Here is a 16917-nt window from a genome sequence, read left to right as displayed (position 1 = left end):
CCGGCACCGGGGATCGAACCCGGGTCCTTGATTCTACATACCAAGCACTCTGACTACTGAGCTACGCCGAATTCAATCCACAGCACCAGATGGAACCCTCCTCCTTCAATGTTTCTCTTTTTGGCCTGACTCCATGTTAGGTATATATGTTGACGTATATGTCCAATGTCAACTGTCATTATACTAGGAGCGCACTCAGCTGAGTGACTTGTTTGGCCGGGAATCCGCAGTTAAGTGCACAGTAATCTGTACAGACATATGCACTGCAGCTATGAGAATATTATAGACATATTAATTGTCAATATTACAGATATTATTCTGTAGGACAAATTAATAAGTCTATAATATCAAAGAAAGGGGTAGTATAATGGGAACTCAGGGGTTCTGTAAATTAAATTAAAACTCGTATGTAGGTTTAAACTTCGCTTCATACAATAATTTTATTCATATTTTGCATATTCACTTATTTCTAAGTTACAAACTATTGTACATTCTAAGGACAAAGGGGGAAAAGCCAAACAAAGCATATCAACATAATACAAGAGTAAGCAAACGCCATTACAAGAAAAAAGAAAAACAAAATCGTTTAGCATAGAGTGAGAGTATTAAGAAAATAAATATAGACCTTTATTTTTCTCCTCATTCCTAAGTTCCATATTCATTTCAGGTTGTAAGTGATGCAAATTAGTAACTTCTGAATGAGTTTCATGCAATAATACAGACGAGTCACCAGTAAAATGATCACAAGAAATGAGTGAAGCATTGCAGATTTAGCCCTGCATTGGAAAGAATCCTGCGACCAGATATTTACTCTAACATACAAGCTACATATTCAGTTTACCTGAAGGGGTTAGGTACAGCTTACAGCAGTAAAATTTTGCAAATATTCAACATTTTTTCCACCATTACTGTATCTTGTACAATTATGAAAATTAGTACGTGTAAAACACTGTCCTTCTACTATATGAAAAAAATATTTTTACGATTGGAAAAAATATTTATATATATATTTTTTTCTAAATTCAAAATGTTGACAGTTCACTGTGCAGTGATGAAGCATTTCCCTCATAACTAAAAAACTATCCAACATTTTGTGATGAAATTTGTTGTGTAATTTATGCATGTCATACCTACAATATGATGCAAAATCACATCTCTACCTTTGATAGACTGTATGATAAAAAATAAATTCATTTAAAGAAGTGGTGAAATATAAGTATTTTCTTCTAACACAAAATAAAACAAAATATTATTTATTAAGGAATGTAGTTGAAAGAGCATGATATTGTAAACATGAGTTTCAGCAATGTATAAAAAAAGAGAACATTACACTAAAGTATACATTTCCAGTTTTTGTCCATTGTGCAACTCAAACCAAGAAACAGATTCGGAACACCTCAAATCTGTGCCTCAGTGGCTGACCATGACAATATCTTTGAAACATATTGGAGTGCAAGAGGTCAAATGACTTTATTGTCAAATGCCTGGCATTAGAAAACAACAACATTTCCAACTTTTCATTAGGCCCTCCCCCTATTCTTTTCTTTCTAATTGTGTTTTCTTAACATTTCCATTTCTAATAATAATTTTGCTTTTCTCAATTCATGGATCAATTCATTAGAGACTTCCAAGCCTAAATTAAAGACTCTGAATTAAATTTCTCTACTAATAATACCTTAATTGCATAGTTATAGACATAAGTGTAACTAAATTGCTTTAGGTAGGTACTTAAACCTCCATCAGGGAATATGTTCCAACTGAGGAACTACAGGTTTGATGAATGATGAATCCAGCAAAAACAAAAATAAAATAAAATAAAATAAATAAATAAATAAATAACCTGTCTTATAAATCAGCAAAACTCTTAACCGACATTAAAATAAGAAAAAGGAACACACACATATGTACAGAATTCACTAAACAACAATGTGAAAATAAAAAGTTGAAAACACTACTAGAGCCCAATATACAGTAATACTAATAGTCCTCAATCTGATGCAGTTGCCCCATTCAGCTTAGAAACTGGCCACAACTGTCCAGCAGCATATCTCCATCAAATAAACTTGTTACACTCATAACACTGTGTAGCATGCAACAAGACAAATATAATAATGAACGAGGAATACTTACTACTCTACACCAAACTCCAGAAAACGATTGGGACAGAAGAATTTCAAGTTCCTATATACTGCTGGGAAGCTCGCAAGGAAATGAAGTAGACAAGAACTCAAGAAAATTTCACTACTAGTGCTACTATTACCATCACCACCACCATTACCACTACTACTAAATTACATTTCTAGTTCTTTCATTTGTCCCAGATAATTTTTAACTTTGCCTTTAATAATATTTTATTTCTAATAACAATTTTGTTTTGTGGAATTCATAGAACTTCTCATCACGTTTTAATTTTTGGGCTTCATGCTTAGGAGGAACACTTCTTCTTCATACTCTGTCATTCTCGATCTTGCAGCAGAGTCCTATGGAAGGACGAAAAAAATGTTAATCATTTGCATACTGCTGTATACAAAAGACACTACTTCTTATCAAAACTGTGAATTTTTTTAATTGTCTAAATTTGAAAATTTATCACATTGTTTGAAATTATCCATTTGATCCAAACATGCACTCCTGTCATTATTCTTAGGGCTTTCTATTGTAACATAATAAGAGGTAATCTATGTTTACTTCACCACAACTACAGATTACATAGGCGTATGAGGTTTTGTCTTTTCAGTGCTGTAATAAATATGAGTTTGATATATATTTTATAAATCACTTACTAGCGTTCTACAAACACACAAGATAATGAAATTTTATAGCTGACCATCAATTTGGATTCTACAAATTTCTTATGCTTATGTAGGTAATTCTAACCTCAAATAATGCTATTTCTTTTGACGTAGTGGAGAAAAGGATATCTCAGAAATCTCTAGGCATTCCTACTGCCCTTTAAAATAAGGTCTCAGTTTCGATAATTCGTGTACACAAGATATTAGGCCTACGTTAAGGTATGATTGATAATTGTGTGGGTTGACATCAGATGTTTGTGGCCCAATCCCCTATGGGTATTTACAAAACCATATTATCCAAACTGCATTTATGGTAATTGAGTATAGGCGTAGCTTGCATTTTCACGATTGTTGTGAATTACATTTTACTAGTATTATCAGCTATATTCCTACAAGATATATTATTTACGTTATATTAATTAGGCTACCAAGTACCTATTCAGAGTAGCCTTAGGTGACATAATCATACCAGAGCCACATTAAACATTTACCATGAAGTAATAAGCCTATCTCACAAAAACATGTCCTATGAACCAAAAACACATACCTCATATGTTAACATTCCATATCGTTTCGTAGGCCTACGTCATCAATTTCGGGAGCAGGGCATCCTCCACCAGTTGTTTTTAGTTATTTCTTCAACTAAAGGAAATAAATATATACTGAATTAGAATAATTCACTCTTTGAAGTCCAATATTTCATAATAGTTACGTCTAGGCCTAACCTAAAAATATTACGTATAATATTATAACATTTCTACTTACATTTTCGACATTTCTTCTTGTATAGTCGAATTCCAAGCAAGCTGCCATGTATATTTCTTGCTTTTTTTTTTACCACAGAAGAAAAAACAAATAGTTTATTGTAGTTTAATATCGCCAATAACCTCACAAATAAACATAAACGATCCGGAATCGCTTGCGTATGAGCATGACAATTGCCAGTCTGCACATGCGCAGTAGCATTTTCAGCATCGTGTAACAGTTTCCAAAGCTAATACGCCGACTAACGTAGCCACTGATTAATCGGCGTCTCTGAATCCTGTAAAAGTAACCTGGCTATAACTGGGGCTAGTTTAGAACGCTCGTAGCATGGGTTAGCGCGATGTCTATGAATAGGGCCCCTGGTCTTTTAATCTCTCCATACAGGAAATAACATAAGCAGGATCGGTACGGTAATATTATCTATCTACTTCGCTCCAATAGATGACGCAATAGTAAGCACATTCCTTTCACGGTTGATCTCCTGGTTGGAGAACAGCATTGGACTCTGAACAGTCACCTCCAAAAACTAAACAAATATTACACGTACTGGGAGACGTACTGTAAAATCATTGCGAACGAAAGTCACTTGCGGCACGCTACAAATTATCCACTCGGACTGTGCTGTGGTCCATTTGTATGTTTCATAACAATGATACTAGAGGAGGAAAACGTTGTCTCCAACTCATTCATGAAGTACAACAAATAGCTCGTCAACTGGCACAATCAGCAAGGTCATTCGCCAGAATCGGTGGTTCCAACTGTAATGTTCCTAATTATGTCAGGTGAAACGTACAATGCGTGCAGTTCTGCGTTGTGTAACTTTCTCCATTCTCCTGTAACTTCATCCCTTTTAGCTCCAAATATTTTCCTAAGAACCTTATTCTCAAACACCCTTAATCTCTGCTCCTCTCTCAAAGTGAGAGTCCAAGTTTCACAACCACAAGAACAACTGGTAATGTAACTGTTTTATAAATTCTAACTTTCAGATTTTTTGACAGCAGACTAGATGACAAAACTTCTCAACCGAATACTAAAAGGCATTTCCCATATTTATTCTGCGTTTAATTTTCTCCCGAGTGCCATTTATATTTGATACTGTTGCTCGAAGATATTTGAATTTTTCCACCTCTTCGAAAGATAAATCTCCAATTTTTATATTTCCATTTCGTAGAATATTCTGGTCACGAGACATAATAACCAGTGTAATAATAACACAATAAACCAGTGTTTATTATTGTCACACTAACATTAGTTATCCAGTTTTCATTATTTACTTTCATGTTGTTTTATGATCTAGATATCAATGTAATAACTATGTAAGCAAATGTATTTAATTAGAATTAGAGTCTGGCTGGGCGGAAGAGAAGGCCTACTGTCTTAGCTCTGCCAGATGAAATAAATAAATTATTATTATTATTATTATTATTATTATTATTATTATTATTATTATTATTATTATTATTATTATCATATGCTTCGTCTTTTCGGAGTTTACTTCCAAACCTATCGCTTTACTTGCTTCAAGTAAAATTTCCGTGTTTTCCCTAATCGTTTCTGAATTTTATCCTAACATATTCACGTCATCCGCATAGACAAGAAGCTGATGTAACCCGTTCAATTCCAAACCCTCTGTGTTATCCTGAACTTTCCTAATGGTATATTCTAGAGCGAGTGGCGCGTCCTCAGGTTGCGGATAGATGAGATGGCCTCCAGATATTGAGGGTAGCTGCGAATATATTGAATAAGCAGTCGTGGACAGCCGATATGGTGGTCCTTCAGCTTGGGGGTTGGGCGAAGGGCTAACAACCCATCACCGGAAAATACAGCTTGTTACGAAACCTTACAATAAGCCTCGAAATGGGACTGATTCTCTGACAACAACAATAATAATAATAATAATAATAATAATAATAATAATAATAATAATAATAATAATAATAATAATAGAAGTCTTAGTATATTAAAAACTACTCACCATAGTACGTAGCCTAGCTGAATTCTGACCATGCCTTCATTTTTAATGTTTCAAAAAATCTTCTTGCAAACTGAAAATAAATCATAGTAATCTATTACGTTAATATTTTTGAAATTAACTAAAATGTTGTGAAGTGCATTACAAAATCTCTGAAATTGAAAAACTAGCTCTGTTTGTTCTTCAAACTATTCCTCGATTTTGTAAAAAAACACTTCCCAACCTTGTATCATATTAATATACCATTAGAAGTGGTAATAATGCTGAATTTGCAGATAGATTTCATCACGTACAAAAACATTCGCTTATAAACATTTTAGTTATGATGACGAATTTCAAAATATATAATGTTGTAAAAATATAAATAACTTTCAATGCCGTACTTCAAATATATATTAATAAATAAACATAGAATATATCATTATTTCAAAGTGTTAAAATTCTAATTAGAGTAGGCCTGTGATATTTTAGATCATGTTTTATGAGTACCTTTATGAGATGGGCTGGAAAATTAAAAACCGATGAAATTGAGTCAGCTTTTCAGTAACATTTTACAATAATTAAAATTGCAGAAACACGATTCTATGAAATGAAAAGAGCAAAGCCTATGGTATAAATTTGTCTCGTTTAACAGTATATAACCATTTACTGAGAAGCTCAGGATTTTGCAGTGAAAATATAAAAATAAATTCCAAGTTTGCGCTTATTCCTACAAAACACTCCCTTTTATTATCACAATAAAAATGTACAAATGGTTTTCAGTCATTTTACAATATCCTAATACAATATACAGTATGTAACCAACTTACTTGTGAAAAGATATTCCCGATTCCTTCTTACGTCGATTCGTACAGTTACATGCAGCACGACGATGCAATATGATTCCACTTACGGAGTTTTACACAGTACAAAGAAAATAAATTATATAAACACAATTCGTTCTGTTGTAGGCCATGCAGCACGAGAATATAACATGATTTCACGCACTCCACTGAAGTACAATTAAAATTAACTATATAAACATTTTTTGTACAGTTGCATGCAGCATAAGAGCACACACTTTAACACAGAAGTCCGATTAAAATAAACTATCGTATATAAACACTATTTGTACGGTTACATACAGCACAAGAGTACACCACAATTTCACATATAACATAAAACAACTATTACAATAAACTATATAAACACTGTATACACACGCTCTATTGATTAAATTAATACACACTTATTCCTAACACATTAAATAATATTAAATATCATTAAATAATATTCTATGTTATTTGAAATCGACGGGATCGTGATGTAAACATGCAGCAGTCACGCTCTTTAATACACTGGAATGAATCAAATATATTTTTGTGAAATGATATTAACCAGAAATCAAGTTTCTTTGTAAACCCATTAATTTTATATCTGGCTGTTATAACGTTAACACCTTGGACTTGCAAACTAGTATTCAAAAAGCGTTCAGTTTATTCTTATGAAAGGTCTGGGCTAATAGTTTTTATCCACCGGTCTACGGGCTGAGCTTGTTTCCAAGTGATATACATAATAACACAAACTTTTAGACAAGGTTTGGCGTTGTCTGGGAAGAAAATAAGCTTAAAATATAATGATACAAATCTAAAAAAAAAATCGTATATAATATATCGATCGTCTAGTTCAAAACTGCGACAACTCAAAAAAACAAGTTTTGAGATATTTTCAGTTGAAAGTTTCAAATAAATTACTTAGAAAGAACAGAGTTCTGGTTCATAACCACGACAATTAGAAATGAGTCAGTATTCAGGACGAGTATATCACAATCTTCCAGTTCATTATTGATACATTTCGAAATGTACTAATAATGAATTAGTAAAGTCCATAGTTATAATTATTTCTAAAGCAGTTTATTTCGTTTTTTTTCTATATGGTTGTAAATATGACTTTTCTCAATACTGAATCGGAAAGAGCTCCGAAAGGGGCTTTCAGTACTATAAATAACTAAAAAATGGCAATTTTTGAGTTGTCGCACTTCTGAACACTTGTGTACAAATAATAAAAATGACCAAATGGACTGAGTGAGTTTTGGAATCACATTCTTCAATTGGGAAATAGGTTTGCATAGCCTATATTCCGATTTCTCGTCTTATATATTAAAAGTCAGGTATATTAAAAGTTCTGTTCTTAATTGTAAAACTCTTTTCAACACGTTACTCCAAGAAAGCCATCTTCCGTGTGATAAAGAGTATTTTTATATAACGAAATATACCTTCAAAAATTTTGCTGAAAATACGAGTTTGCAACACCCTTCCTTTGATGGAATTTACCACTTTGTATTGAATTATTACCACAGCGCCACTGTGGTAATGGTTTGAAGTACTAAAAATTATGTTCACAACTAATATTTCGTGTAATTTTTGCACTATATGTAATTGAATTTGATCATACTTTGGATGGTGTCCACTGATTTTGAGTAAAATTATCATTATTTTCGATTTTACAAGACTTTATATTTTTCGAATGGGGTTTAGTACCGGTACGCCAAGGGGGAGGGGTAGCAAAAGAAAGTCTCGTCCAAGAGTGGGTCGCGCCTTCAGAAAGTCTGGGAACGACTGTCTTATGGTATTGAATTATTATCTGGGAAAATCTCACACTTTCAAATCTGCTAGTTATAGAAAAAATAAAAGTAAGCTTCTTGAAACGAACATAGGGTATAGCAAAATCAGACCCATCTACATTGGTCTACGAACTTGCCAGAAACTCTTCTTCATAAAGGACCTGGAATTCAAGTTACTTCTGCCATGTAGGCCCTACTGGTCAGACAGAAAAACTGCTGCAGCTAAGAACTTCGAAAAGAGGAGAAATCTGGCAAGATGATACTCCAGTACTTGCTGCACTCCACTAGTAATATCTTGGGGTTTTTGCAAACAATCAAGTGCTATCTGCCACATAACTTGTTGCACATAAAACATGTACAGTCTCTGGTAGATGCATGATTCGAGTGTTTTGGTTCGTATTCATAAACGAGGCTTTGGACTAAATTTAACTTTGGGGGAAAAAAAAACACCATTTTTTTTATTCATAGACGACACTTCGACGAAAGTTAATTTCAATCGTGACTTTATTTCGAAGTCTGGACTTTGGCTTTCGTTCGTGGACATAGGGAAAATTGCGAATGTTTTGGAAATTGTTGAATTTACCAATAATATTGAGGACATTCTGGAAATAAATTATTGAAGCTGCTCAGTACTCATGTTTCTCGGCTTACTACGAAATGAGCAAAACCCTATTGCATTGTATATGTTTTTTTTTCTTGTTAGGAAGAATGGAACGAACATCTCACACACTACGACCTGAGGACTATTGTACATCCCCCGATATGGGATGAGTTGCGTGCCCACCGGTCCTCTACGCGCACCGATCTAATCACTTGACCCCCTTAACGACCGGTCTCTACAGCAAACAGAGTCCATGTACCATTCCTGCTTCGGCAACCCTCCCAAGGCTCCCTTAACGGTCCGGCGGAAGTCCTTCCCCGAGAAGGTCTGCCCCGGATTCCGTTACAGAAGCTATTCATCAACGCATGAATACAATCCACGGATGCCGGTCGAGAGAGCCAGCAGCTTCGGAGGGCCTCCTGTAGAGCGATCTGAAAACCAGAAGAAGTAACGGGATGATAAATGAAAGGATGATAGGGGAGGAAAGGAAGTGGCGAAGATGAGTGGGGTTTCAATCGCCTGATAAAGTTACCTGATATTCCTCCATAGGAGTGAGGGAAAAACCCCGAAAAAATCTCACCCAGACAACTTGTCCCGATCGCCATGTTCATCATATAAAAACTGAACCTTCCACTTATCATTAAAATCTGTATTGTAATCTCGTTTGCGATCTGTCATGGACTGCAACGTTGTATGTGCTGTACACCCTTGTGCCTCAGGTAGAAAAGCTCCACGCTTATGGATAGAGGTTAAAAAAGCTCGCGCTCTGAAATACTAGTAGGTATAGCATCCCTGCTCTAGAGCAAAGTTAAAAAGTAAAGGTGATAGTGCATCTCCTTGCTTTAGCCCACAGTGAATTGGAAAGGCATATGACTGAAACTGACCTATACGGACTCTGCTGTACGTTTCCCTGAGACACATTTTAATTAATCGAACTAGTTTCTTGGGAATACCAAATTCAATAAGAATATCATATTATAAAAACTTCTTTCTTAACCGAGTCATATGCCTTTTTGAAATCTATGAATAACTGATGCACTGTACCCTTATACTCCCATTTTTTCCTCCATTATCTGTTGAATACAAAATATCTGATCAACAGTTGATCTATTACGCCTAAAACAACACTGATGATCCCTAATAAATTCATCTACATATGGAGTAAATCTTCTGAAAAGAATATTGGACAAAATTTTGTACGATGTCAACAAAAGAAATATTTTTCGAAAGTTACTACAGTTAATCTTGTCCCCTTTCTTAAAGATAGGTACGATTATGGACTATTATTATTATTATTATTGTTATTATTATTATTATTATTATTATTATTATTATTATTATTATTATTGTTATTATCCCTATTCGCTGGTAGACGTTTATGTGCCCGATATGAAATGAGTTTCGTGCCGACTGTGTTGCTACCTTAGTATTTAGTTTCCCAACGTGGAGATTGGGGATGCCATTCCTCTGTACATTTTGAGTCGCCTAGTCGAGTGTTTCTCAACCTTCCCTCCCCCCCCCCTTCCCTCATTTTACTAAGTTTACATTAGTACGACCCTCTATAGTGTAGAACAGTGGCCCTTTGAGAGACTAGAGTACAGGTTTGAACCTCATATAGGCTTCGAAACTCGGGACCCGATACAATAAGTTTACTTTGCATGCACTATAGGTTGTTGATTGGCTGCAGGTAGCGAAAGGTAGAGATGTGTTCACGTAACAACGTTGCTGTCTAGAGTACAGTCCGGTAGTATGGGGAGACAGGCACATATGTACATTGTGAAAGTAAATATACGTTACACAATGACAATGTCAAAAGAATGTGGAAAGCATTTATTCTCCTCTCTTTTATAAGCATTTGTGTCTAATTATACATAATGTTAATGGTGGACATAAACATGTAGCAATTTTAATTTCTCCATTTATCCTATTGATCGTCTTTAGGTAGTGCAGTTACAGTACCGAATTGCAATGTACTAAAAGATACATTCTCGGTGTCTCAAACGTAAATATTTTTCGGTTATCTGCTAAATACAGTTTGTACTGTGAAAAGCTGCTCTCTACGTCGCATGACGTGATAGGAGCAAAACGAAAAAAACTAACATCATTGCAGTCTCTAAGAGACTGTCCTTTATTCTCCGATGACTCTATGTCCACTAATTTGCTGTTTATGTTACATAATGTTCCATATCCGTTATTTTTACATAAAATTGAATTCCACTTCTGTTTTACACGTTCAGTAACCGGTGTACTTGGTGTCTCATTAATTCTCCGTGTCATTTCCTCAACTAATTTGAGGGCTTCCGGCATCTCTTGTTCTGACTTTTCTAACCGTGTAATTGTTTCAGATCCAGTTTGAAAATGGGTTTGTATGAAAACCAAATTATTCGTCAGAACCTTCAAATCTAGAGCTTTAATTATTCTGATTACAGAACAGTCGTCACTCAATGTGTCGATTATCTGCACAATTGTACGGGAGTATTTGGCATAATAGCTGCATTAAGCCATGTACCCCACTAGTAACAATGAGCTCTGGAGGTAGAGAAAGAGTGTGTGCTAGTTTCTTGAATTTCACAACCGTTTTTGCGTATTTGTTGGCATTCATTCTTACAGTACTCCCACTCACTGTACGCTTTCTACTATACTCAGTACGCCGTTATGCGGATTTCCCACTGAACTGCTCTATTGAGTCCGAAGTTTCGAAGCCTGCGTCATAAGTAACACCAATAAGGCATCACTAATGAAGCAACTAGGCCAGGAGACAATGGGTACGGTGGTCAGTAGAGAGGAGTTAAGAGATGAAATGGATGAAATATCTAATTTCTACATTTTTTAAGCAGCAGATTTAATTTTTCTATACCGCAACCTCTTGTTATTAATATTAATGTCTTAAAATTTTATTAGTATGAATTTAAAACTTTATGATTTATTTCATATTCATTTAATTTTTGGCTCTTTCGAAATGTATCTACTCCTACAAAATATAAGATATAGGCCTGAAAAAATGATAAATTACGGCATCTTTGATATTCATATAATTTAACCGCAGAGCCAAAATTTGAATTTTGAATGTGTAAGTAACCTGAAAGTCCGTTTAAAAATTAATTTTTTTAGTGTCCGGGTAATAGAATTATTTAATTTTTTTACTTTTTAAAATATTTATATTATCCAAAAAAGGCTCAATAGTTTTGTTAACCATACTTTTCAAAACATGCAGTAAACATGTCAACTTCCTAGCATGAAATTTGTTGCGAGTCTCTAGTACTGCATTTGAATGTGAATAAATGCAGCAAAAATAGGAGTGTGGAAAATGACTTTAAAATGTCGAATTTCCGTCACAACAACGTGTTGGTAATTGTGAAAGTAACTAAATCATGAATTTTAAGGAAAATTATTTTGATAAAATTAGCCAACATATAAATGAAAGGTAAATGATTATTTTTCCTGCAAAAATCGAAAATGAGTTTCTTTTTCTCGAGAAAATGGCCAAAGTTTCATCCATCTCCTCTCATAATTGAGGCCGCGAACGAAATATTATTGTAAGTTTTAAATTCAATGCAATACTGTTTAATTATTTATTTGCACGATTAATAATTTAAAATACATTGCAAGTTGCTCCAGACCTACATTCATTAACAACATCCTAATGACGTAATCCTAATCCATTTAGATCGTTGTAATGTTTTTAAAATAAACCGAATTTCACACAACTAAGTTCTACCTAAAGCCTAAAGCTAGGGGGCCGCACTGAAATAATATGAGGAAAAGGGGAGAATCATCCTAAAGGCTAAAAAAAACAATGGGGCAGAATGTAGAACAGAGGAATATGGCATTCTGTTTCAATTTAAAACAAAATAATTAAATTTAATGGGAAGTAATCGTACATTTAAGTGTTCATAGTACAGCTCTTAAAATTATTATTATTGTTATTATTATTATTATTATTATTATTATTAATTTTGCGTCGCCTAGATCCAAACTGCACTTCATCCAAAAATCTGATTTGTCAGAAAAGACGAAAAACTAGTGCAGTTAGACTCCAAACGGTGATTTTACTACTAAGTTAAGACAGATAAATTCCAGTTTGCCTCCAAACAATCAGTTTATCATATTCCCTGCATAATTATGCACTGAATCATACTTTAATCCCATATTTCATGATTTGGAGAAAGAACAGTTTGACTCTAGGCGATTCAACAGGTCTAGAACCCACCACAACTGCCGATATGACGCAGAGCAAACTCAAATAGGTGCCCTGTTTTTCGAAACCTAGATGATAATGAAAAGAGAATTGTGGAGAATGTTGGTGGAATGAAATGTATGTATAGTCGAGGAGGCGAGACCTGGCATTGCGCGTGAGAGGAAAGAATGAATGATCAGGAAGTGGGTTTGTTTCATGAAGGTTAATATCATACGAATCTACCGACACGGATGTTCATCTCAGGTTAAAACCTATCTTCTCCCTCTAGACACACTGGTACTGTGCTGTACTTCTCTTCACCTCACGATCCCTATGTCTTAATGCCATACAGAAGGTGAGCCTTCTATCCGGGCTGTAAAAGTGGGACCTGTGCTAGTTAGATTATGCAGTATATATTTACACTATGTATAAGTAATAGCAGCTATCTGGAGATAAGAGGGATGAAGTTACAGAAGAATGGAGAAAGTTACCTAACGCAGAACTACACGCATTGTATTCTTCACTTAACATAATTATAATTAGGAACATTAAATACAGACGTTTGAGATAGGCAGGGCATGCAGCACGTATGGGTGAATCCAGAAATGCATTATAGAGTGTTAGTTGGGAGTCCGGAGGGAAATAGACCTTTGGGTAGGCCGAGATGTATATGAGATGATGATGTGAAAATGGATTTGACGGAGGTGTGATTTGATGGTAGGGACTGAATTAATCTTGCTCCGTGTTCCTTAAAAGAAATTTGTAAGTAAGTAAATAATAGCAGTTAAGTGATGTACGGTTTCGGTGCGTTGCTTTTTGAGGAGGACTCTTATGCCAATTGATGGGAGTTAAAGTACCCGCTAAGGAATAAAGAAAGAGATCTGTTTATATGGAGATTAGGGATAAGGCAGCTTCTGTCTTGAACACCAGGGAGATCGTTACCCTTAGGACAATCACAATTCTGCGAAGAGTTCGGCTATTGCTATGAGCTAATGTACTGGTACTCAAACCATGAAGAGAAAACAAGAAAATAAACACATTTCAGTGCCTCAATTTTTGCTTCGTCATAATATAGTGTATTACGTGTCCTGTTTGTTTTTCTTCCTTTCTGCGGCAGATTTAATTCTGTTCTTACAAGCAGCAGGTCATGCTTCACTAATGTACGTTACTCTTCTTTTTATAGACACAAATTTATGTTTGGGGTGTATAAGAAAACTTATACTCAAAAAGAAATGGAAAGCTGGTAATCAGTCCACCTTAAAAACAGAAATAAATGAAAAAAAAAAAAAAATACAAAATCATCATAAATTAAAGCATCTATATTTAAAAAAAATTTAAACAAGATAATGAATTAATGATGATGATGACGATGAGAATAAAGACGAATATTAAGGATGAAATTTTCATTTGAAGGATGCAGACTAAAAAAGGATGGGAGTTGATATTTCCAGGAAAAATTATTTATCATTATATTCGAATAGTCAGTTGTTGTGGCTGTGTGGATAGTGTTTGCACTTCCCAACCCAATGTCCGTGGTTCGAATCCCCGGCGTGGGAAATGGAAGAATTGAATGATGAATTTGCGAAACGACTTAAGTCCCTAGAAGTAGTTTTGAGAAAATTAAAGAAAACTGTTTTTGACCTCGCTGAACCATATATTGTTACAATATAATTTTTATATGTAAGAGATATGTAAGAGAAATAGTTTTAGTATAACATTTTATACTTTTGTACTCTTCTTCAGGTCATAAAAAATTTAATTATCTTCAGGACTTAGGTTGTTCTGCAAATTAACTTCAATCCTGCATCATAAAATATTAGATTACTGACACAAAAACATCTTTAACTAAATGTATTTATACCAGAATCATAAAATGAAGTCATTGCAATTATTGAACAACATTATTTTGAACAATTTGTTCATCACAAGAGCACAGACCTCTGATGGAGAAAAGTATTATGTTGAAGAAATGTTTCTGAGCACTTATTGCCATTAAGAATTTGGTTAGTGTGTTGTTCTTATTTTGTCCAGGACAGCTGTCTGCAAAACAAACACAGTTCTTTAATATAGGGGAAACCCGGGCAAAGCAGATAAGCTAAGAATAAACAATATCACTGACTGTATTTTGGTGCTCCCGAAATAAAAACTTCGTGACATTGGTTGTGACACATGTTGTCCACATATCTAAAAAAACAGCAATTCGTTTCCTGTACCTACGGACAGTAATATGATTTGAGAAAGAAAATGTAGTTAATTATTCGCTTTGCCCGGGTACCCGGGCAAAGTGAATATCCCTATAACATTTTCACATTTCTATTTAATTTTTATTCACTGATAATAAAATTAAATCAACACATAAACACGATGTTAATGAGTCATATGAGACGATGAGAAATGTTTTTACAGCACGTTAGATTAGTTCAAAATACGAATTTGAGCAAGTCGACGTTTCACTGGCACTGAAGACTTGAATTTCTTATGCTTTTGCTCCTGCCCATAAGTTACTTCTCTTTCAACGTTTTTAATATGTATAGATGTAAAAGCTTCAGAGCGCTGACATTTCCTTCATTTACCTCGTATCTTTCGAGCATCCACTTTTGGCACTGGTCTCAATCAAAAGAAGTGATTTGGGTTCTACTGCTGACGATGTTGAGGGTTTTGGTGTAACCAGAACTGAAAGCCTGAGTGTATTAATGTATTCAATATTTCTTCAATCTCTGAAGATGAAGACATCACAGAGGTAGTTGATTCTGAGTGAGCATTAACTGTTTCTTCAGCCGTTGAAGAAGCTGGCACCGCAGAATTGGTTAAATTTGTGCCAGCTGTCTTTTCGCTCATTTCTGTCTCAAGTGGGCGATCTGTAAGTTGATCTGGAGCAAAATCTTCATCAACACACATTATGGTTGTATGGCCAGATAGCAGAACCATTGGTTGGTAGATTTTATTTCTTCAAGCGCTTTCTTCATGACTTCTTCAGACCATTTGGCTTGTTCCATCTTCCTCTTGAAAGATTAAACCATCTGAAAACACATTACGACCTTTTTAAGTAAAAATTAAGATCAGTGTTGCTGATTTATAATTTAATTAGTGTGACTTAATGCCTATCAGAATAATGGAAGGAGTCCATAATCGTACCTACCTTTAAGAAGGGGGACAAGACTAACTGTAGTAACTTTCGAGGAATATCACTTTTGTTGACGTCGTACAAAATTTTGTCCAATATTCTTTTCAGAAAATTAACTCCATATGTAGATGAAATTATTGGGGATCATCAGTGTGGTTTTAGGCGTAATAGATCAACTATTGACCAGATATTTTGTATTCGACAGATAATGGAGAAAAAATGGGTACAGTGCATCAGTTATTCATAGATTTCAAAAAGGCATATGTCTCGGTTAAGAGAGAAGTTTTATATGATATTCTTATTGAATTTGGTATTCCCAAGAAACTAGTTCGATTAATTAGAATGTGTCTCAGTGAAACGTACAGCAGAGTTCGTATAGGTCAGTTTCTGTCAGATGCCTTTCCAATTCACTGTGGGCTAAAGCATGGACATGCACTATCACCTTTACTTTTTCATTTTGCTCTAGAGTATGCCATTAGGAAAGACCAGGATAAAAGAGAGGGTTTGGAATTGAACGGGTCACATCAGCTGCTTGTCTATGCGGATGACGTGAATATGTTAGGAGAAAATACACAAACGATTAGGGAAAACACGGGAATTTTACTGGAAGCAAGTAAAGAGATAGGTTTGGAAGTAAATCCCGAAAAGACAAAGTATATGATTATGTCTCCTGACCAGAATATTGTACGAAAAGGAAATATAAAAATTGGAAATTTATCTTTTGAAGAGGTGGAGAAGCTCAAATATCTGGGAGCAACAGTAACAAATATAAATGATACTCGGAAGGAAATTAAGCACAGAATAAATATGGGAAATGCCTGTTATTATTCGGTTGAGAAACCTTTATCATCCAGTCTGCTGTCGAAAAATCTGAAAGTTAGAAT

General features: G+C 34.7%; 1 long non-coding RNA gene across 1 annotated transcript; it reads right to left on the bottom strand.

Annotated features, from left to right (window-relative positions):
* Positions 1 to 410: 410 nt before the first annotated feature.
* On the bottom strand, positions 411 to 3891 carry LOC138698180 (uncharacterized). The gene is made up of 3 exons (XR_011331758.1): positions 3558 to 3891; positions 3340 to 3434; positions 411 to 2480 (listed from the first exon to the last, which is right to left on the bottom strand). It is a non-coding gene; the product is annotated as an uncharacterized lncRNA (long non-coding RNA).
* Between the last annotated feature and the right edge of the window lie 13026 nt (positions 3892 to 16917).

This window comes from Periplaneta americana, chromosome 4, assembly GCF_040183065.1.
Source record: "Periplaneta americana isolate PAMFEO1 chromosome 4, P.americana_PAMFEO1_priV1, whole genome shotgun sequence".
NCBI classification, from domain to species: domain Eukaryota; kingdom Metazoa; phylum Arthropoda; class Insecta; order Blattodea; family Blattidae; genus Periplaneta; species Periplaneta americana.
This window is presented reverse-complemented; position numbering and strand designations above follow the sequence as displayed.